Here is a 25348-nt window from a genome sequence, read left to right as displayed (position 1 = left end):
TTTCAAAGTCTATTTTCTTAAAAAGACATTCTCAAAAGGCAGTAGAAACAACAATGGGAGAAAATGCAATAACACTCCAAGAATTTTGGAAAAATTTTAACATTATACATGCAAATGAAAACATTCATAACTCGTGGGAGCAAGTGTCTTCCTACCTGCATGAGAGCTGTTTGAAAAAATCTTTTGCAGAATGCGTTCATGACTTAGGTGGTTTCCAAAATCCTGCAAACACCATGGTTCAAGAAATCATTGCAATTGGTGAAGACCCTGGTTTTAATGGTGTTGATGCAGAAGATGTTAAAGAATTATTGGATTCAAATTCAAAAGTTTTCAGTAACAACGATCTTCTTGAAAGTGAAGAATTGGTGAAACAACACGCACATGAAGACAATGAACAAATGGAATGTGAAGATGCGGTTCCAAAGGAGATAACAATCAAAGAACTGGATGGAATATTTCGCAGTCTAGAATCACTTAAGCAGCAAGTAATGGATATGAATCCAGATGTTAATCGAAGAATGCTTGTTTGCCGAGGTCTAGAGAGTCATTTTGCTTGTTACCGTAGAATTTATACTGATCAAACGACTCTTCATAACTTTTTTTGATAAAAAAAATTGCAGTAACTAACGTAGGTTCAAGCATTTATTAAACATTACTTTGCATTCATTTTTTATCTTTCCTAAAAGAGTACCATATAAAAAGAATTATTAATACAGTAATGGATCATGGAAGAATTGTCATTTTTACCATTGATTATTATATTTGATTAACACGATTTTGATATATGCGGTAACATCGAGGGATTAATTAATCGCGTTAATCAAGGGATACCTGTATATAATATCTTGGTATCTTTAATTTATAGTATAACCAAATGGACACACTTTCAACAAAAATAACGATTGCAAGTCTGCCACCTCAGTATGACAGGACAGAATTGAGAAGGGCCACAATTGCTAATGAGAAGACTGTACTGGACCGGACAGTAAAGGTAACTTTACTGCCCAGTGGGCCTGGACAGTACGTTGACTCGTGTGCTACAAGAATGTGCAAGTGAACTGGCAACGTCTCTAAGTTGTTTATTTTAAGTTTCAGCTCTGGCAAGGTTCCACAGGAGTGGAAAGGGGGAGGGGTACAATAGTTCCGTTACATTACAGACCATTTGGTATATTTGGAGTGGTGGTTAAAGTATTAGAAAAGTTGGTTAAAAGTAAAATTCTGGAATGGGATAGGAATGTGATCTCTATAGACAACAGCTTGGCTATGTAAAAAGGAGGTCCTACCTCAGCAATTTAGTTACATTTTATAATAAGATGACAGTGGAGAATTGGATAAACGAAATGGCTATGCATGATACTGCTGGACTTTGTAAAGGCAAAATTATTAAAGTTATAGCAAATGGGAATGAACTCTGCCATGGGATCCTTAGGGGGTCTCATGCAGTCCCAAGCCTGGATAAAGGAGGAGGTTCGGTCAGATGAGTGTCAATGCTCTGGCTGTAAAGAAAAAACATGATAGTTATCTGATGCCTATAGGATCAATGAGTAAAACATGCTGGCTCGGGCATCGCCCTGATAAACAAGGACCGCAATCAATCGAACGATCGGGATTGGTTCGAAAAGTGGGATATCGAAAGGAAACAGAAACTAACAGAACTGTTATCAGTAGGAATGTGGAATGTGCAGACACTCTGGATGTCAGGAAAATTAGAACTACTTCGTGAGGAAATGAAGAGATATCGGTGGGATATACTAGGATTGGCAGAGATGCGATGGACATCATCTGGAGAGATTAATGGATGCAAAGTAATATGGTCAGGACATGACACCATGCACGAAGCAGGTGTTGGCTTCCTTCTTAGCAAAAGAGCTCGAGAGGCACTGTTAGGCTACAAACCAGTCAACAAACGAATCATAGTAGCAAGATTTCAGGCAAAACCATTCAACATATCAATAGTCCAGATATATGCACCCACATCTGACAGCACAGATGAGAATATTGACTTATTCTATAAAGATCTGACAGAGGCAATAGAAACAATACCAAGATGTGCTAATTATTGAAGGAGATTGGAATGCTAAAGTTGGAATAGATATTAATGGTTGGGAAAGAGTCGTGGGAGAATATGGTTTCGGAGAAAGAAATGCACGAGGTGAAAAATTGTTAGAATTTGCTGTGGACCATGAGACTATGATGATCTGTAACACAAGGTTCCAACAAAAGGAGTATAGAAAATGGACGTGGCGATCAAATGATGGGAAAACCAAGAACATGATTGATATGATTATGATTAAAAGAAGATGGATAACATCAGTATACAGCAATGTCGAACTTTTCAAGGAGCAGATATAGACTCAGACCATAGTTTAGTGATTGCAAACATCAAGTTGAAATTAAAAAAGAAATATAAACCCCAACTTCAGAATAGAAGAGATACAGCACGAATAAGTGAAGCAGAAATAGGAAGGTACAGAACAGTGTTAGAAGAGAAACTTGAAAGTGTGGAAAAAGAAAAACTCTAATTTTAGAGTGAAAAGAGTAATGAAGGCGATAGAAGATGCAGTTGAAGAAACAGTACCAGAAGAAGAGAAGATCAAGAAGAAATGGATTACACAAGAAACACTGAAGTTAGTACAGGAGAAAAGAATGTTGAAGATAAGAAGGGATACATCCGAGCAAATAGAAGAAAGTGTAATGAGGTGAAAAAAGCAGTCAGAATGGATGAGATGAAATGGTTAGAAGCCCAATGCAACAATATAGAATAGTACTATGGAGAGCATAAAACAAGGGAGGTATACAAAATGATCAGAAACATTAATAGAAAGTGGCAACCAAAACAGACAACAATTAAAGATGAAAAAGGCAAAGTATTGATGAATAAATAAAAAAATTGTACAGCGGTGGACAAGATACTATAGTGAGTTATATGAAGAAAAACTAGATTCAGATAGCATTGGGAAACTGACTGGGGAATTGAAGCAGATATCACCACCAGGTAATGAGCATGATATGGACATTTTAAGAGGAGAGGTAGAAAAAGCAATAGGACAGCTAAAACACAACAAGAGTCCTGGTAACGATAACATTATTGGAGAAATGATTAAATAATGGTGGTGAAAGTATGGTTACAGAAATGCACCAACTATGTAATATGGTATGGAAAGAAGGGAAAATGCCAGAGGAGTGGGTGAAATCAATATTAGTGACATTATACAAGAAAGGAAATAAGCTAGAATGTAAAAATTATAGAACAATTGCCTTGACAAGTCACCTTGGTAAAGTGATAATCATATTGACAGAAAGATTGAGAACACAATTGGAAGCATACCTTGCAGATGAGCAAGCAGGATTTAGGATACTACAAGCAGGATTTAGGATACAAGCAGGATACTACTAGAATCAGGATTTAGGAAGGATAGAACTACAATTCAACAGATTTTGACAATGAGGTTAATAGCAGAGAAAGCTAGGAGAAAAAACAAAAACATATATACTTGCTTTGTTGATTTTCAGAAAGCATTTGACAGTATTGACCAGAAAGTGACATTAGCAGTTCTGGAATCCTATGGAATTGATAAAAAAACTAATAGCTATATTAAAAGATGGTTATCAGAATGCAGTTGCAGCAGTTAGAATAGGTGATGATTTGGGGAAATGGTTTAAAACAAGCAGAGGTACTAGACAGAGGGACCCAATATCACCAAGCATTTTCAATGTCAAACAAAAAACACTGATAAAACAAAGACGATGGTATTTGGTGAGAAGAACATGAAACAAAAGATACAAGTGGATGGAACTGATATAGAAAATATAGAACAATTCACATATTTGGGAAGTAAACTGACATATGACTTGGACTGTAAAAACGAAATAAAGATCAGGATTGCAAGGGGAAGAACAAATCTGAAGGCCATGGATAACATCTGGAAAAGTAAAGTGATCAGCCTGCAAACAAAACTAAGAGTACTGGAAACATGCATCTTCAGCGATGTACTGTATGGATCTGAAATGTGGGTAATAAATAAGGAATCAAGAAAAAGAATTTTGGCATTTGAAAGAACTTGTTACAGGAAGATTCTAAGAATAGGATGGGTACAGAAAATCACCAATGAAGAGCTCTATTGGAGTGTGATAATAAAAGGACCTCCCAAATGAGTCTTTGACTCCATGAGGTCTTGGGGTGGTGGTGGTGGTAATAATAATAATAATGCAGAAGATTATAAAATGGAAGCTGCAATTATTTGCAGCTTCTTTGCACATCTGTAGAATGAGTGAGGACCGGAAGATAAAGACATTTATGTTTGGTATTTTGGATGGTTTAAACAGAAGAGGTAGACCATATAGAAAATAGATAGACGATATAAAAAACTGGTGTGGAGTGGGTGTACAAAAACTCTGACACTGTGCACTGGACAAAGAAAGGTGGAAGAAGATAGTGAAGCAGGCATCAGACATCAACATGCAGTGAGCCCATGGTTCGTGATGATGATAATGAAATGGGAATGAATATGAGGTTGGTGGCATGGATAGGGGGATGGCTGATAGACATCAGAGGTGGTGCATGGTGGAGTGGAATCAAGGTGAATGAGGGTGATTAGCAGAGTACCCCCGAGGACTCTATACTAGAACCACTGTTCTTTAAATTGTACATTAATTATACAGCAGATCTGAAGGGACTATTCAGTTGTCTGCAGGTGAAGATGCAAAACTGGCAAGGACAATAGTTGATAAAGGCAATAGAGTTATCTTGCAGAATGACTTACACCCTTTGTCCAAAAAGAAACCAAACTTTTCAAAAATAGAAGGAACTAGTGGCACCACCTGTTGTATCTTTTTGTTGTGGAAAGCAGCAACCTTCATTAGTGTTGTGTCAATTGTTTAGAACATTAGAAGCCAAGTTATAGTGCCAAGAGTGACAGCGTGTTTTGATGAATGGTCGGAAAATGAGTTTCAAACAGAGAGCTACGATTGACTTTTGTGTTAAACTTGATAAAAGTTTTACCGAAATGTATCATATGCTTCAAAAAGCATACGGTGATGAATGCTTATCCCGTACTCAAGTTTACAAGTGGTTTAAGCAATTTCAAAGTGGTCGTGAGACGCTTGAGGAGAACCAAAAGCCAGGCCGTCCAAAAACTGGGACGAGCGAAGTTAACATCCAAAAAGTGCGTGATTTCATCAAAGAAAACTCGAAGTCATCTATGAGATTGATTCAAGATGAAATGGGTATTCCAAAATCAACTGTGCACAACATTTTGACTGAGAGTTTGGGCCCTCGTAAATTGAATTCGCGATTTGTTCCCCACAAGTTGACCGATGAACAAAAAAAAATGTATCAAATTGAACACTGCAAGGACCTCATTAAAACTGCTCATAAGGACTCGAACTTCCTTGAAACGATAGTTACTGGTGATGAAATATGGTGTTTTGAGTATGAGCCTGAAACAAAGCACCAGAGTGTTGACCACCAGAAGAGGGGCATCCGGAAAAAAGTCGTTTGGAGAAGTCAAAAGTAAAGACAATGCTGATTTGTTTCTACAATTCCAAGGGCATTATCCACAAAGAATCATTCTGCCTGGCCAAATGGTCAATGGAGAGTTTTATCTCGAAGTTTTGAAGCGATTGATAGCGAGAATTTTTTGCGCACAGAATGAATATCATGATGCAGGCAGCTGGTCACTTTTGCACCATCTCATTCAAACATTGAGACAGTTTTTGAGTAAAAACCAAGTTTGAGTGTTGGATCACTCGCCGTATTCACCTGATTTAGCACCGTGTGACTTCTTTCTCTTCTCCCGACTTCATTTTCCTATGAAGGAAAAGTGATACGACATCACTGAAAACGTTCAAGCGGCAGTAACCACGACCCTCAACAGTATCCCAAAAACCGATATAAAAAACTCATTTAACGAGTTAATTGACCGTGCCAAATGCTATATTGAAGCTGAAGGAGAGTATATTGATTGAAATAAATAATTTGAATAATTATAATTGGCCTGTGTTTTATTTTCTATCAATAGTTCAGTTTCTTTTTGGACAGAGGGTGTAAATAAATTGAGATGAATAGTTTACATACTTAGTATCATATTGATGGTACTAGATTACAAGAAATTGATGAGGCTAGGGATCTGAGGATGATGGTAAATAGAGATTTGAAATTCAGAGGAGAGTATCACTTGAATGTTGAAGATGACACTGACAAGTAAAGATAAGGAGGTTATCATCACTCTTTATAAGGCTATGATTTGGCCACATGTTGGCTACTGTGCACATATTTGGTCACTTGCATTTATAGGAGACCAGGAGGTGGTGGAAAGCAAGGTTTCAGAGAAGTGACCAAGCTCATGACAGGCATGTGGAATGTTGTGAGGATAGATTAAAGTTGTGTAGAATGCAGTTTAGCTGCAAGGGGGGGGGGATATGATAGATATTTATATAAGTTACTAAAGTGATTCTATAAGATTGACACAAAAGAAATTTTTCAATGCACGGGGAAAGAGTGGTGGGGGGAAACAAGAGGTCACATGTGGAAGTTGTCCAAGAGCATGGTTAGTAAGGGTGTGCAAACATTCTTTACTTATAGAGCAGTGAATAAGTGGAATTGATTGCCAGATATAGTTGTAAGCACCCCAACAGTCAATAAGTTTATGAAAATGTATGATAGGTATTGTGTTAATGGATAGTGTGGGTCTCCCATAATGAGTCTTTTGACTTCATGGGAGTAGCCATTTCCATCTTGCCATGTCACCTTTAGTCCTCCAGTCTATGTCTCTATATTCGAGGTTCCCCATAATAATCGACTAGCCTGCACTCATGCTAATCGGTCAGTACATGGCATCTTCCTATGGACCCCTGGTATATATATTGACAACCAACAATATATTTTGTCCTGTTGGTCTCTATCTTGCAACAGATGGCATGAAATGAACCATCTCTCTGAAACCTAAAAATCCTCATCATAAATCCTGCATGATGCTTTCTGTACACGCAGTCATTTATCCCAGGGGTGGCAAGATACTTTTTTTTTTTTGCTCTCACCTAGAAAGGTTATTTGCAAACTTGATTGCACCTCTAATAATATCTCTGATTTTGCACATGGGTGGATGGAACACTTTCTGGCATCCATAGATGCCATATGATCACTCATGCTCGATGATGTGCCACACCAGACCTCACCATGTAGTCCTGTTGTATGCTTTTCTGGAGGCTTCAACTCTCTGAAGATCAGTCAATCCACACACACACACACACACACACAATCCATCCATCTCATTGACAGTCTACCCCTTCCTCTTTTTCCAGGAACTTTACCTTCTATTACTGTTCTGAGAAGTCCTCCTTCCATCCTTTCAATGTGTCCAAAATATTTTAACTTTCTTCTGACAAGGCTCCTTAAGGTTCTACTCATCTTTTCTAACACCCATTCATTTATATGCCTTTCAGTATATGATATCCTCAACAGCCTTCAGTAACAACACATCTTAAAAGCAGCTATCCTTTTCTCATCTGACCTCTTTAGGTTCCAAGTCTCACATTCCAAGTCGCTGTTGGAAAAACAACTGCATCCAAAATCCTCCACTTTGTTCCCATGGAAATAGATCCATCCCTCCAGATTTTAGACAGGTCTCCGACTGTTGTTTTAGCCATTCCAAATCTTCTGAACAGCAATTCTTCACATTAATAATGGATCGCAGGTATTCAAACTTGCTGACTTCCTCCTCAATTCTTTCTCCATTAAGGTACACTTGTTTCTCAAGAGCCCCCCTGTTTGTATTTCCTTTGAGAACCATAATCTTGGACTTGCTAGGATTGAGTTGAAGTCCTCAGTTATTACTGATCTTGTTAACATGTCAAGAATTTGTCCTAGTTCTTCCTTGTCATTACAAAATGAGTACTGTATCATTAGCATACCTCAGCATTTTGTCCAGAAAATTCACTCCATACATCAATAAACTGCACAGCATTCCTCCTGAACCACCTTCTCATTGACTCATTAGTAATCATGACCCTTCTGAACTCTGCCAAATCGTACCAAGGCAGCAGATACGCCATCTTACTTTCTTACTCTTCATTATTGCTTCTTTCAACAACTTTTTCATATCATGTCATTGCATATTTCTCCTCTTTCAAATCATTTGTTCATATCTAAACAAACTCTTTCACTTCTCCCATCTGAAAACTTAACAGCTTCACTAACATCCTTGATCTTTGCACCTGGGAAACATGCTTTTGTCGCTTTAAGTATACCTCTTATCTTTGAATCCCCATACAATATTGACTTCCAGTTTCTCACACTTTCATACTTTTCCCATAGTCTGATGTACCACACAAGAGTCATTTCTCCAGTCACTCTAGCTCCCGTTGTCCTGTGAAGGACGCCATGCAAGCACATTATTTCACTCCTTACTGTCAACTTCAACTACATTACTTTCTGCTGCTTCTTTCATGTAGTTATTCACATTTTGTGCACTGTTAATATTAGTCACTTCATTCTCCCACTTTCCATGACTCTTATTTCTTGCACTCACATATGAAACATTTACGACATACTCTCTCTCTCCACTCCAGCTTTCATACTATATCCTACTCACAATGACAACATACACTACATCATACAAAATCTCTCATGCTAAACTTAGTTAACAATGAAGCCTTGGCTGCTATTTTCCTTGTATCAGTGCCATATCGCATATTAAATTTCACAAACAACTTTACAGTTTAAAGTAAGATATAACCAAAAATAATTAGTAAAATTACTAATATTCACTAAAAGACTTCTGTAGAACACATGCAGCATCACTTGAGATATGTACTATGCTAACACCTTCTGTATATAGATGTTAAATATTGGGAAGATGGCAAAATATTCTGGAGGTTACTGAGAAAGCTAAGAAATTGAGGAAAGCATACAGTATAACAAATCCTAGATGATAAAGCTGATATGAAAACTGAAATTTAAAATATTCTGGATATTTGGAGTACTTACTATAAAGTTTCACAGTGGCTGCACTGCATAATTCAGAAAGAATTATCAGATCAAATTATAAATGACTAGTAGAGCTCTCATAGTACCATCTATAAAAAAGAAGGAAAATTGAAGTGAGAATTACAGAGCAATTTCTCTGCTGAGTATTCCAGATAAGATTTACTTGTGTGCACACTTGAGAAGAGGCCAAGAAAAATTTTGTAAGGGATACTTGGAGAACAAGCTGAGTTCAGGCCAAACCAAAACAAAGTTGCCAGGATAAAACTAATTTTAAGAAAAACAGTGACAATTTTAGCATGGCTCTGTATGCAAGTTTTGCATATGTTGAAACAGACATAACCAGGTGCTGAGAGAGAAAAAGAGTTCAAGACATTGAATTATACAGTGTAAATTGGCCATTATATCAAGCAGTCATGGTCTATATTTGAGTTGTAAATCAAGTCAAAACTAAAGAAGGCACAGGAAGATGGTGTGATGAAATATCACGTGGGAGACAAGGGTGTACACTATTTCCAATTTTATCATAATGTATATTATCATCATCATCCAAGGAAGTCAAGGTCTTATTGAGGGAGGCCATACATAACCCACATCTGCTGTCATACCTTCTATTAAACTCATTCACACTGGATAAACTCACTACTTCAGTAGGCAAACTGTTCCACTCACACACTGCTCTGTGAAAGAAAAATCTAGCTCACTGCTCTCAGGACTGCACACAAACTTAACTTCTGTGGACATTCCCTTGTCTTCTCCTCATTAAGCTTACATATAACAAAACATTTTATCAGTCTATCCTATAACATCCTTACAGCAGTTTATAGACCTCCATATCACTTCTCTTTTTCTTGGTTAACAAGAAAAAGAGAAGCACTCCTGCCATAGCTTCTTTATTCCCTCTGAAGGATTAAACCTGTGCACAGTAGCCCTAGGTTTGACTAGTGTCCATAGCAGAATAGCAAATACAACTCAGAGAATAACTGCAGACTTGAAATGAACATTGACATATAAGGATAGCAGTCATTTTGCCTATTTACAAGGCCTTTATTTTTATCATTTAGGATGCAGTTAATGTTATCAGTGTTCCTGCCTATTTTCAAAGTCTGTATTTTTATTGATTTTCATACCAAACTTGTTATAGCATTTATATTTCTGGCTAGGAATCTTGCATACTTGTACTGGATTGACTTAAAAGTATAGCATTAACATAAAAAAAATGAGATTAACATCTGTAATTTAGTCTCAAAAGAGAATTAAACCAAGAATATAATTTCTTGGCATCTTTAATTTATACAATGCCTTGATACGATACTAACTGACACTACAAACTAAATGACCTTGAGGAATAAAAAGGCATTAGTAGATTTATTTTTATTTCATTTACCTTTGACCTTTAAATTCCTATTCATAATAATTCCAAGATTCCTAGCTTTGCTATAGCTTCTTTATTCCCTCTGAACCTAGATCAAACCTGTGCACAGTAGTCCTAGGTTTGACTAATGTCCTATGGCAGAATAGCATGTACAACTCAAAGAATAACTGCAGAGTTGCTTTGTCAGTTTCTCTAAGCATAATCCCACTAATTGGTGGGATTATGCTTAGAGAAACTTAGTTACTAACATAGCAGTGACAGCTATTATCAGCAGCCCACAGTTCTAGCCTATTCAAATCATTCCATAAGTGCTGTATATCAGTAGCATCCCTGATTTTCCTGACTATATTTGCATAATCAGCAAATATAAACAAAACTATCAAATTGATATATCACGAAGCGTAACTGATAATTTTCTGTTCAGCACATTGATAATTATTACTATTAATGTAGTATTCCAAAGCATATATTAATTCATGTAAAGGACACTCACGAAATAAGAACGGTGCTAATGGGGAAAAAAATGGGTAAAGGTCAAAACAGCTAGTTCGTACAAATAAACTACAGAACAAATACCTGGAAAAGTGAGTTTGAAAACAAGGTTCAAAATTTAGAGTGAATAAAAAACCTGAAGAAAACATTGAATGATTTAGTATAGAAACTCATGAAGTTGTGTAAAAATCAGAATTTATGGTGGACAAGAAGATGGAGGCAGTCATAAAAAAAATCATCCTATAAAAATTTCCTACTAATCATTTTACTTAGGGACTGATGTTTATCCCTAAGGATTAAGGAAAATGAAAGAAAGCAATATATAAAGCTATAGGAAGATTTTGCAAAGTACAGAAGATGAATACCATTAAGACAGTAAAATGATCTGAAGGCTATAGAAAAATGTTGGAAGGTTTTTTTCATTTGGTTAGACTATAAATTATATATTTAGTTTATTGCTTTATCTAAGTGTAAGCAAACAAAGCATGCGCCTGAAGTATCTTCAGGACTAGGGCAACTCGTGGCACAGGTGGAATGAGTTATCACTTTCCTTAGTATCCCATAATGCATGAGACCTCAATAAAGGTCAAAACCGGTCTGGGTAGCGACCCTTCGCATAAGGCATAGTATTATACATGTCTGCAAGGAGATGTGCTTTGCATTATGGGATACTAAGGAAAGTGATGAGAACTTAGTCCACCTTTGCCACGAGTTGCTCCAGTGTAATCAAACTTTGTTTGCTTACACTTGGATAAAGGATTAAACAAAATATATAATTAATAGGCTATAGAAAAGGTTTAAAAATGGGAAGAAAAAGTAATATGAAAATCCAAGCAAGATTATTTTGGATGGCTAGAGCAATTATTAAATAAGAAGTGACATATTAATGGTAAAAATACCCAGAAGGAATGTAGTCATGAGTAAATTTCAGTATTTTTTTTTTTTATGGTAATTTCAAGATGGTGTTCAACTACATATTTATATTAGATTTCAAAACCTAAAGATCGTACACTATTTTTTTCCCCACTTACTCTGTGTTTCAACACAAAGTAAGTGGGGGGGAAAAAGCATAAAGTGGAAGAAAAACTGATGACCTTGGATGTGAACCATGAAAGAATGTACAGTTGCTACATATGTTCCAATAGGTTTAGAAGAAACGAATTATGCCAATTCTGATGAAGTGACCATTTAAACAAACTCAACATTGTACAAATTTGTGAGACAGGTTGTTGTTAATTAACTTAAAAACTTTCTTCTGTATTTAATCATATATTTTTTGGGTGCTCTTAAGGGTGCCACTGCACTTTGATGTATGGAAAAAAACTATCATAAATCTGAAAAGTGAGCAGCATCTGGATAAGATAGTGACCTTCAATCAAAAATATTATCACCATCATAGGAGGTTCACACACCCAATATATTTATCATATTGAATCTTAAAATCCCTAACATAAACAACATACTCTGGTAATGTGTTCCATTTTCTAACAGTTCTCCATGTAAAAAATTACTCCTCACACCATTCTTCATTATTATCATCATCACGGAAAACACCAAGGAGTCCTTAGACTCATCGAGGGAGGCCCTAAACATCATGTCAAGAACAACTATTCAACATCCACACAGTACTTATCATACTTTGACTTGAACCCATTCACAGTCATGGCACCCACAATAGACTCTGGCAACAAGGTGCAGCAGTATCACTGTATACCCGTTACCCTTATGCAGTTCAGCCGTCACTGTGTTATAAAACATAAGCAAGTTAGTGAGGCATGATCTACCCTTCACAAAACTATGCTGTCCCCATACAGTACCCCATTTTCATCTATCAATTCCTGTATTTTTCTCAACTACTTTCTCCAAAATCTTGACAAAGACTCCTGATACGCTGATCGGTCGGTAACATGCAACAGCAGTCTTGGAACCTCCTTTATGCAGTGGAACTATTTTCCTGTCTTTCCACCCCCTCGGGACTAACCCAGACCTGAGACTCAAATTAAACAAAATGGTCAAGGGCACTGACAATTCTTTAGCCGTTTCACATAAGACCCAAGCCGGTATACCATCCAATCCCAGATGTATTCACATTAAGGTTTTGTAATATACTATTCACCTCAATTCCTGTATAAGCTATTGGTTAATTCATTCCTGCAATATCACCACCTGGATGATATACACTTGCAAAGTGCTAGCTCAGTAATTCCACCATATCAACTGATTCAGTTACCTCCCTACCATCGGTATTCCTTAAAATCATTCTGTTGTATACATTTTTTCTTTTACTTGCAGCATATCGAAAAAACTGTTTGGGATTCTCTTTAGCTTGCATGGCTAATTTCCTTTCATAATTTGCTTTTGCTTTTCTTACCACACTCGTTACCCTTCTGGCCTGCGCTTGATATCGTTCATGTGCCTGCAGGTTACCTTTCTCCTTAAATTCCCTCCACAGTTGTTTCTTTTTTTGCAGCTCAAGCTTAATGGTTTTATTCATCCATTTAACCTCTACATGATTTACTATCTGGACTCTAGGTATACAGTCAGCCATTACCTCCTTCAAACGCTCCTTTACTGCTTCCCATGCACTATCTACCTCCAGCCCTTGCAGTTTTACATGCCATGGTACTGAACCAAGCAATCACCTAAGCTTGTCATACTTACCAGCCCGATAATTCCACATGTACCCTGTCTTAATTGAAAATTCTACACCTTTAGCCACCTCCCAAGTCAAGACCCTATGATCACTCTCACCGATTGGTGGCAATGTGGTCATATTTGTTACAGCCAAATCCTCAGATGTAATTACTAGGTGAAGTACTCTCTGACCCCTAGTATATTTCATCACACACAACTTCCTGGTTCTTTCTTTCTTTCTCACCTTCCACTCTTTTTATAATTCTCTATATATTAATCTGAAAAAATCTCATTATTATCTTAAACATCTCTATTTCCTCCTATCCACTAAACTCTAATTTCCATTCCTTTAAAATCTATCTCCATAGCCGACATTCAAGAGTTCTGATATTGTTTTGGTCACTTATCTTTGAATCTTCTCCAATGTTTCCACATCAATGGAAACTACTTGACAAAATTCTTACTTCTTATTCTTACATGTCACTGGATTCTTCATCATAGCACAAATGCAATGGGTAGTCTTTTCAACAGATGCAATGTGCTCTCTAAGCTTCATCCACTGTCAACCATCACCTCAGATCCCCCAATCTTATTCACTTCCTGCAATACAGTACACAGCCTTGTATCTCTGCACTCCAAAGTTCAACCCAACACCTTGCAGTTCTTAATATTAAATCCACAAACCTACTCGTGTGTCCAAGCTAAATGTCCATTTTTAATTTTCCTGAATAAAAATTAACACTGGCAGTGTTCCTTATAATTCTCCCCAACTTGGCATCATCAGCAAAAAACTGATATGATCTTCATTCTGTCTGCATGAAATACTAACAAATAAGTTAAATAGCATGGATCCAAGAGAAGAACCCCTCACTCACACACCACTACTTACCCTGCTTTTTGGGACATTACTTCATCATACACGTTCTGGTATCGTTCAGAGAGCCAATCTCTGATCCATCAAACCAAGTATATTATCCATGCCAATCTTCTGCAGCTTGAACAGCAACGTAATCATGATGAAATTATCAAAGTCAAATACCACTACATACGAATTTTCCTTAACATAAAATGTAAGTAAATTGCTAAAACAAGACCTACCCTTTACAAACCTAAGCTGACTATCAAAGAATCCTATGTTCATTGACCCAATTCTCTATTTTACTCCTAGCCAGCCTCTAAAATACCCTGCCTATAACTGAAACTATACAGACTGGTCTAAAAATTGGAAACTTCTGTCCTAGAACTACGCTTGTGGAGTGGTACTATTTTGCTTTGTTTCCATACCTTAGGAAACTTACCAATCACGAGACTTTCATTAAATAATGAGGTCAAGGGGACAGATAAACTGTTTTGCACATTTCCTCAAAAACAGATGGTGATATGTCTTCATTGAGCAGATACTTTTGCAAGTATAGCTGAGAAGAGGATAACAAAACTGGTGAAGAGAAACCTGGGAAAGAACAAACTAGATTCAAGTCACACAGGAGTTGGTAGGATGAAATTTATTTTAAGGCAAACAGTCAAGAACTCATTGGAAATATCACAAGGATCTGTATTTCAGTTTTGTGGTCTAGAAAAGGTACATGATATGGCACCAGAGAGAAACTGCAAAATATTGCAATTATATATACATTGCACCGATGACAACCATGCCTTCTTGTATTTTCGTATTCAAATTTCCATAGCTACTGTAGTGATTCATATTATGCAAAAGTCTTTGGACAAAAAAATACTTTTAAGCAAAATAATAAGGGATTATTTTACTTAAAAGAAAAGTTTCCATACCTGTGTAAGAAAAAACCTGAATTAAATTCCACCAATCAGCTACAAAGCAAACTTTAAAATCTACAGTTTCTGGATAACAAAAAGGAAATACATCAACATTTATAAGAAAGGCTGCATGAATTAATGGAATTTACGATGCCAGATAACACTAAAAAGAAAATGCTTTACATTCTCATCTAGAATTCTTTGCAAAAGGTGTGTACTCTGTTAACAGTGAATGAGATACAATACTCCAAGATATAACTTGGAACACCTCTACTGTAAAAAAAAGAAAAAAAAAAAAAGGCAAGATCCTGCCACATATTTCATAATGCTGACTTTTTGTAAATGGAATATAATACTATTCTTAAGATTAACCTGTTTACAATGAATTCAGAGTTAAAGTGAATTTTTTTAATTAATTTATTTTTTCTTTCTGTGTTATACCTGCAACCAATATTGTAAACCTGATGTTTTAAATTGGGATTGCATGTTTTATTGCACTGCCATCCATCATTCAAAGTGAGTACTACATGCCATGTAAGGAAAGTATTTTGAATATAAATACAAAATGGATAAAAAAAAAAAAATCCACTTCTTATAAATTTTGGGAGACGCATATTTTTATAATCAGCATATGTAAATCAGTTTAAAGTTTATTTTATCGACAAAAAAGGGAAAAACTTGAGGTCCACGGTAAGTAATCAAATTCTTACAAAACACTGTATGCTACTCTTACTTGCTCAACATAATGTTTAAAACGATGTACAAATCAATACTACAATTTGTCATGCTTTACGGTAGTTATATTGGTATCTTATTATTTTATTTATTTATACAATCTGTAGCTCGACCTGAAAGATATATATCTCAACATACCATGAAAAACAAAGGGTAACTACCACTCTATGCAATTAATCAGTTAAGAGCATTTTTCCGTTTCCTTCCATTTATCTGATTTCTTCCAACATGCTTACTTAAAACAAATTTCTGCAATGACCAATAAAGAAATACAATTAGTTTTCAGTTAAGCCAAGATAATAAAAAAATAAAATAAAATAAAATAAAATAATTTAAAAAAAAAATAACGTTACGTCCACAAATGAAATGCGGATATATTTAAGAAAATTCTCAAACCTATAACGAGAAATTATAAGCATATTACGAAATTACTTGAAAAGAAAAACCAACCTGGAAAAGCTCTGCAAACCACAAAGGAATTTAACAAATATAGCAACTTGTTTTTGAATTCTATATTTCTCTGTTTAACAGAACAAATAACAGCACGTAATTTTCCATCACGTTCACGTCTAAGCAGTTAAAAAACAGCGCAGATAGAGTTAATATGCCGGCGAATAGTAGTTATTTGGAAAAGTCAAGAAGCCGGTGAAATGTACTACAATTCTCGAACCATGCGGTAGCGATGCTCACACGCTATCTAACATAAAAGCAATGGCGTGGAACGGAAGGGTCCACTCATTGTAGGGAGAACTAACAAATTAGTAACAGTAAGAAAAATTAAAAACGTATTCCTTACTTATATTACTATTCATGAAATGTTTATTCGGCAATGCAAATAAAATTATTTAAACATTATTTAGACTTTTGTTGTTGAGAGGCGGGTCAGTACAATATAATAACCCTCCCTTCCGGTATAAGACATTAAACCTTTTAACCCTTCCCCATTTCGGATTTTTCTTTCCACAAGCTTCCCCGCCCCCTCTGTTTTATATGAAAGTTCGTATAAAACAGAGGGGGAGGGGAAAAACGGAGGGGTTTTCCCTCCCAGAAACTCTAGTTTTTTTCATCCCGCAAACCAGACAAAAGAACACACACAATTTACACCAGCCTGAGTTGCTTCGATCACACATCCAAACCATTACCCTGTTTTATAAAACGCTTGGGCGTTGAATAATATATCAACTATATGAATTCTCACGCCCACCATGAATACTGCAGATTATAAAATGGTGGAATTTTACAGTTGGACGGCAACTAAGATAAACCAGAACAGGTGATGAAATACATCACAGACAGAAATACTTCGACTACAATTCATGCAGCACGACTTACAGAAATGTGTGTCGGGGGGGGGGGGTAGTGTCACACGGTAACAATGATATACATAAGATGCTATCAAAATCAAAGATCAAAGACGCAAATGCCCTCTTATTAGAAAAACTGGATTCGATTTCAAAAACTCGAAAAATCACAGCTTTTCAACTGAAGGCGAGTTGAAAAGCCTATTCTGTGCATAGTGTATATTTTGCGGGTGGTAAAAAGCGAATTTCCGAAGAGAAACACACTGGCTGGCACAGTGCCAAGAAGGGTCAATGCATATTGAAGGGGAGAAAGGAATAAAACGATGTACGAATTCGTCACCAACACGCGAAATCGCGTATTTTATATGTAAAATTTTCCAACTATTGTACAAGCAAAATATTTACCACTTTAAAAACTAGAATTTTCATAAAGAAAAGCTATTTTCCGAAGCATAATAATAACACTCATCATTGATTATCCTATTATCGGAATGGATTCGCCTTCTGCCTAGCACAGAAGTGTCGAGGGGCCTCACATCTGTGGTCGGACAGTATTTATCTTATACAAAATCCCTTCAGACAGTTCACAGAATAACAAACATGTACTTGCATGGTAGCACTGTGGAGCAGCCACTCCCACGTTGAGTCAGTCCTGGAACACCACTGGTTGAGAAGTCTAAATTCATTTAGAGCCCAGTATTTAATGTCGATTGCGCGTGTTCTCCTGGCCAGTTTGCAGATGAATTCCACAGTGCTATGCTCCTGTTTTGCCCCATTTGAAGAAGACTGGCTGGTCTGTTTCTGCCATCAAAATGGCATAGGTTGATTGGTTGGTGGTCGAATTACAACTGAAGCAACAAGCTTGCTATGGGGATAGCAAATTGTGTGTCCCACGGTCCAGAGTGATTTGCTGGTTTGGAGTTGAAAAATCTCATGTTTCTGGGAGAGAATGGAACTCTACTACCTTTGTATGAGAGACGAGCTAAATCATTCAGTTGCTCAGTCAGCATCGACAATGGTCTTTGGTTGGAAATACCTGAGTTCGAATCCCACCTAAGACGTGAAGAACTTTTATCACAGCTTTTCATCTGAAGGTGAGTGGTGGGGGGGGTTCATGCGGGGGATGAAATTTCCTTCAGGAAACTGACCAGAAGAACGAAATTTACAGACATAATACGTGAGCTTCACAGCCTTAGTTGCTTCAGCCATAGATTCAAAACACACCTTCAGTTGAAAAGCTCTTATGTTTTTCACGTCCTAAAAGGAATCCAAACATGGTTCTTTCGAAATCAAGGACATCGTCGATATCGACTGAGCCATGGAGGCTTTCGAGATGGTATGGAATTTGTCATCTGTCAATAATGTATATCAACAGCTGAGTTAGGAGAAATTAATATAACAATGCATTCAGTTCAATTTGTGGTGCAGGTTGCTTCTCCATTCCCACAAACTAACTGGATGTCGTCCCACAGTTCAACCTTCATGTTAATTAAGAAAAACAAATGGCGTCCAAATCGTAATTAGCTAAATCACGGCAGAAATTAAGGTTGCTAAGAAGCCTCCCTCTACTGACAAAACATATACAAGTAAACACAGTAATAAGATTTTTTTAATAACTAAATACTTCGTCCTAAGTATCATAGGACATCGTCAGTACAGTTAATTCAAACAATACTAGGAATCACACAAGGTTAGGGCACATGCTTACAATGGAATCCCTCTACGCATGCAGTAGCGTGTTATAGAAGTAAATTAAAACATATCTGGAGAAAAAAAAAAAGATTACATTAAAATAAGATAACATATAGAATTAATTTACATAATTTAGGATGAAAATTTCCCAGACTTCAAGGATAGTAAGAACGTCATTACGGTTCAAATTGGGTCTGTAACAGTCTGGGAAATTGTCATCCTAAATTGTGTAAAATATATGTTATCTTATTTTAATGTAATTTTTTCCCCCTCTCCAGATATGTTTTAATTCTATAACACGTTACTGTACGCGTAGAGGGATTCCATTGTAAGCATCCCTAACTGTATGTGATTCCTAATATTGTTCGAATTAATATACTGACGATGTCATATATCTAGAACGAAATATTTACTTATTAAAAAATCTTATTACAGTGTTTACGTGTATATGTTTAGTCATGAATGCTCCAGGTTTCATTATACAAACTCCCTCTACTGATTAAATTTTATTAAGGTTGCTAAGAAGCCTTCTCTACTGGGTAAATTTTAGATTTCATAGCTTTTCGGAGGCCCTTGTAATGATGAGGCCTTAAGCTATCATTGTCCAGTCAATAAATTCATCATTCCTCATCAATTTATCGTTTTTTTGGATTCTTGGGCCACAAGATATTTTCTTTAAAAAAAACCCTCATAGATACATATAATTATACCCACATTATTAGGCTACTTGCCAGCGTATAAGACGCACTTTTTTTCTTTGAAAATAGGTCTGAAAAACAGGGTGCGTCTTATACGCCGATACTCAGTTTTTTATTAGCTTCATTTCTGGAAATTTTCTCTGTTCCGAGTTACGCGATTTCTTTCTTGCTTCGCGGTGTTGAGAGCATTCCAGTTACGTAAAGTTCAGTGAATGCGCATGTTATCACAGTTGTTGTGAACGGTGATAAATTTCTGCCGTTAAATTTTCTCTAAATTTCTTGGCAAATTATGGCTGAAAAACGTCGGCATTGCTACAATATTGCATACAAGCTACGTATGATTGCGTATGCTAAAGAACATGGAAACAGGGCTGCAGAGAGGCATTTCGGGCCACTTCCAACTGAGAAAATGATAAGAACTTGGCAGATCAGGAAGAGGATCTAAAAAAGCAACTCACAGCAAACATAACCTATGAAGTGAAACTGCAAAATAGCCAGAACTTGAGGCAGAACTGAATACTTTGTATAATACTTCGAACTGAATAGACCACAGAAAAACGGGACTTTCAGTCTCTACAAAAACGATTATTCATCAAGCGAAAGCGATAGCCACTAACAGAGGGATCGTCAACTTTACCGGATCAACATCGTGGTGTTCAAGATTCATGAAGAAAAACCAGCTATGTATGCGAACTAAAACAAAAATATCACAAAAGATGCCAGCTGAATATGAAGAAAAAATTATTGAATTTCATCGATTCATTAACGCAAGGAAACGAGAAAATTTTGAACTTGCGCAAACAGGAAACACGGACGAGGTTCCGCTAACTTTTGATGTGCCCTCAAAACTGTAGATTCCAAGGGCACTAAAAGTGTTACTATTAAAACTTCGGGGCACGAAAAAACTCACTACACGGGGCAAAATTTATCCTGCTCTACTGATGGGGCAAAATTGCCGCCACTATTGATTTTTAAAAGGAAGACGCTACCCAAAGAAAAATTGCTTAAAGGAGTGTTTGTACATGTTCACGCAAAAGGCTGGATGGATGGAGGAGGAGGAATGAAGTTACGGATAGATAAAATTTGGTCTAGGCGCCCTGGTGGACTGTTGAAGAAGCCTGCCCTGCTAGTATGGGATAAGTTTCGTTCTAACAGAACAGATGTTAAAAATAAACTCGAGGAATTGAAAACTCAGTTAGCTGTAATTCCAGGAAGTCTAACTAGTCAGCTTCAACCTTTAGATGTCTGTTAATAAACCATTTAAAAGATTAATGAAGGAGAAGTGGAACAGCTGGATGCAGTCTTCAGATTTTGAGGTTACACCATAAGGAAGAAGCCTAACATTTCCCAAGTTTGTGAATGGGTTAAAGCTTTATGGGATACTGTGAAAACTGAGACAGTGGTTAAATCATTTAAGAAGTGTGGCATTAGTAATCCACTGGATGGTGCAGAGGACAATTTGTTGTATCAGGAGTCAGATTCTGATTTAGAAGAGGTTTCAAGTGTCTCTTCATTTAGCTCTAGAGATGAATTTCTGGGTTTTGATGAAGAAGATTAAAATAATACCTAGTTATATTAGGTATTTGTTGAAAGTAGACCTACTTATTATATTTAATATTTAACTATTTATATTTAAAATACTGAATTCATTATAATATTCAGTGATAAAGTTTTTTCCCTAAAAAATGTATACAAAAAAGGGGGTGCGTCTTATACGCCGACAAATACGGTAATTACTGCTCGTAGAACTTAGACTGTCTTCATTTTTGCTCTTAATGCTTTAAAGTCTGGCTGGTGTGCAGGGCCGTACTTATGCACCGACGCACGAGGCTCTGGCTATGAGCCCCGAAAAATCAGAGCCAATTTAAGGGACCCAAACAATAAGAGGGTCCTGGAGAATCACGCTGAATCATTTCCAATAAAAACTCCAATAATTATAATAAAAAAAAATTCAATCACTCTGAAAATTAAGTACCTGCCACTTGTTATCAGCCAGCTGCATTTCATTTACAATTGTTTGCATACAATTTGTTGAATTTTCGATCGTCAATATTTCCGTAGTTTTCACGAGAACTCGTGTGTATGATATTTAGTTTTTTAAAAAAGTATATATTGTAAAGCAAAAACAATATGTTTATCAAGTTAAAACAGCACATTTTTCTGTGAGTTGCGCAACAATATTTATTAGATTTGATTTGTCATGTGTACAAATTCCTAGGATCTAGCTTTACGAAACTTTGTTTGGCATTTTGGTTTTATTCAGACTATTTGCAGCAGCCAAATAAAAATAAAAGGAGGGAGAAGTGTTTCGAAATTATATATAACAATATAACGCCACTCCAGCTGGAAGGAATTTAATGAAATCTATTATTTACAACAGAGCCCCCGTAGTTTAGTCGGTATAGACGAAACCCTTTGGTCGGAAAGACCTGGGTTCGCTTCCCGTCTGTGACCTGAGGAATCTTTATCTGGTTTCTTTCGACTAAAGGTGAGTTAGCCGATCTCACGGAGGTAGAGGGCTTTTCGTCCCTTTGAACGGGCAAATCGGCCTCGTGAACACACACACACATGAATTTAGTCATAAAAAATATATATCTAATCCCTCATTAGGAGGTAGCAAACCCCCCGAAGAGACAGGGGGGGGGGAATCCCATACCAATAAATAAATTATTTACAACGTAAAGTGCCCGCATCATTCAATTTCGGTTCAATAGATCATTCTTATTGGCAAAACTATTTCAAATGACTATAACAATTCTACATTGGCTGTCTGGAATTTACGACTGAGTCATTTCCTTTTGATTCAGTCGGACTATTTGAAGTGGCACAATTCAACAAAACAATTTTGACGTACTTAAAAAAAAAAAAACAGGCGGCTGAAAATTTAACTCTGAACAATTTAGAATTGTACTAGATGTAGCGAATTATAAAAGCCAGCTAAATCTATTTTGTTAATGTCTATAACACTAGTTATTCCTAGATTCGGCCAGCTTGATTTAGGTGAAATTTAGTATTCAGAATCCTGAGGGGTGCCTACCACCACTTAAAATATGAAGTATTTTTCAAATGACTATATGTTCATCTTTTATTATGTGACACGCAATGACGCATCATGGAAGGGCGCTACTATCTCCCTTACTACTACTATATTTTTCAACTACACACAACGACACTAGTACCATCAGTGCCATCTACCGCCCATGACAAACAGTATTTTTGCCTGTAAATTGCGTGTGTTTTCATAGCCAATTTACCTGTATGCTGGATGAAAAACCCGAGATTCCGGGAGGGGAAAAAAAAACCTTGTTACCTCCATATGAGATCGACTAACTCATCTTCAATTGAAAAACTCATATGAGTATTCCTCTCATCACGACGAGAATCTACGGCAAGTATTTTCCAATCGAAGTGTGCGATGTTCCACTGTTATTCCAATCGAGTTACAGAAGCATGTTTTATTAGTGTTTTAATGATTTTAGTGGTTTAAATGCTGTTTTCAACTGCTAGTTCTAGACAGACAAAAACCTTCTCAATAACACAGAACATACAAAATTTCAAAACGAGAACTGTTTTTCCACTTGACTATAAATTATAACATCATCTTAATTATAATTACAAGATTTATCTTTTCTTCTAATAGTTTTAACGGAGGTATCAGAATTGGTAAATTTATGATAAGATATGAGGCCAATATCAAGTTGTTTGCTAATAAAGATAAATTACTGAAGACCAATAGGAAATAAGAAATGTAAAAGCTGATTTTTTTTTTTTTTTGAAATAATAAAGATTCCGGTAATTGAACCACATGTTTATTACGATAAATAACAATAAAAAACAACCCGACAAGTTTCGTACGTCGTATGACTTCAGGGGTCAAAAGGTAACTAAAAGTTAAAACACACGAAATGAGAAATTACTCAAAATGGTTGTCTAACTGTTCATTAAATTGAGATTCAGTGCAATGCTAAGTTTGAACAATGCTGGATGCTGTCACGTTGTGTTGTTCACGTTCACATTGTCCGAGGTCTGACTTGGGTATATTTTTTTTTTTTTATCAGTGCTGCCCAAACTTGGTGAAGAATTAGGCCCTGGTTTTTGTTGCATTGCGTTGGAATTCCAAGCATGTTTGTAGCTTCTTCCAACGCAATGCAACAAAAACCAGGGCCTAATTCTTCACCAAGTTTGGTCGGCCCTGATAAAAAATATACCCAAGTCAGACCTCAGACAATGTGAACGTGTACAACACAACCTGACAGCATCCAGCATTGTTCAAACTTAGCATTGCACTGAATCTACATTCGGATATTCAATTTAATGAACAGTTAGACAACTGCATAGAATGAACTATTTTGAGTAATTTCTCATTTCGCGTGTTTTAACTTTTAGTTACCTTTGATTCCTGAAGATGTAAGTCATACGACTTACGAAACTAGTCGATTTTTTTATTATTATTGTTATTTATCGTAATAAGCATGTGGTCCAATTACTGGAATCGTTCTTATGAACTGATAAACCACAGAAACCTTCGCATAAGAAATATAAAGTTCTGCAGGATGAAAATAGACTGACATCTTAAGCAAAACACAAAGAATAGCTGTTCAAAGTTAAGCACTTTGGAGTGAAAAAGATTGTAAGCTATGTGTTATTATCGAACCATCCATGAAGTCAGCAGACTTATGAGTCTGCTGACTTCATGGATGGTTCGATAATATTGTCAGTTCATAAACTCCAGTATATGAACTGACAATATACTTATCATATTACCTTAAAATCTTTAACAAACACTCGCTACATTCACAGTATGTTCTGATAATGTGTTCCATGCACTCAATTCTCTATGTAAAAAATCTACTCACACCCTTCTTTGCCACCTTTATGCAACTTCCAGGGATGGCCTCTGGCTCTTCTCTTTTAGTAATTCAATCAAATCTCCAATAACTTAAACATATCTCTCATATCATCTCTTTTCTATCTATCCACGAAACTTGGCAATGTACATTATTTTAACCTCCAACATTCTAGAGTCATGATATTGTCTTTAGTCACTGAAGACAATATCATGACTCCTCACATCACAATAAAACTGGGTGACCAAATCTGAGCACAGTCCAAGTGTGGTTTAAAAATAAAACTATAAAACCAGTGTTTTTGTATAGTGGCAGAACTACCTCCTAATTCCTACATGTCAATGTACTCTTTATCATGATGGCAATACAATGTGTAGTTTTTGCAACACTTGCAATATTTCTTCTAAACTTCATCCCACTGTTGATCATCATTCCCAATCTCATCCACTTTCTGTAGTACAGTTCCATCAATATAGTACACAATAAAATTACAACCCTATTCCTGTGTTCAAGCTAAATATCCATTTTTGATCTTCCCGAATGGAAGATTAACATTAGCAGTGCTCCTTATAATTCTTCCCAACTTTGCACCATCAGCAAAAAAAAAACTGAAGATCTTCATTCATTCCACATGAAATATCACTAACAAATAAGTTAAACAGCATGGGGGGGGGAACCCCAAGAACACAACACTGGTTACCCTCCATTTTTGAAACACTACTCCATTATAAATTAGGGCTGGATGTTGATAGTGCATGGGAGGCGGTTAAGAAGTGTTTGCAGGAGGCAATGGCTGACTGTAAATGGATGAATAACACCAT

The 25348-nt window shown here is 36.4% G+C and overlaps 1 protein-coding gene across 1 annotated transcript in view; it reads right to left on the bottom strand.

Moving 5' to 3' along the window:
• Window positions 1-16464, bottom strand: part of LOC150104922 (SIN3-HDAC complex-associated factor) — a 157553-nt gene extending 141089 nt beyond the window's left edge. Inside the window, exons 1-2 of the mRNA XM_090395421.1 lie at window positions 16440-16464; window positions 16128-16238 (exon numbers count right to left, since the gene is read on the bottom strand). The gene's annotated coding sequence lies outside the window, so the exon portion shown is untranslated. The remainder of the gene's footprint in view (window positions 1-16127; window positions 16239-16439) is intronic.
• Window positions 16465-25348: the final 8884 nt, after the last annotated feature.

This window comes from Typopeltis vanoorti, chromosome 7, assembly GCF_054136105.1.
Source record: "Typopeltis vanoorti isolate ZY-2024b chromosome 7, IOZ_Tvanoo_1.0, whole genome shotgun sequence".
Classification (NCBI taxonomy): domain Eukaryota; kingdom Metazoa; phylum Arthropoda; class Arachnida; order Uropygi; family Thelyphonidae; genus Typopeltis; species Typopeltis vanoorti.
The sequence above is the reverse complement of the archived record's forward strand: the minus strand, read 5'-3'. Positions and strand labels throughout refer to the sequence as shown.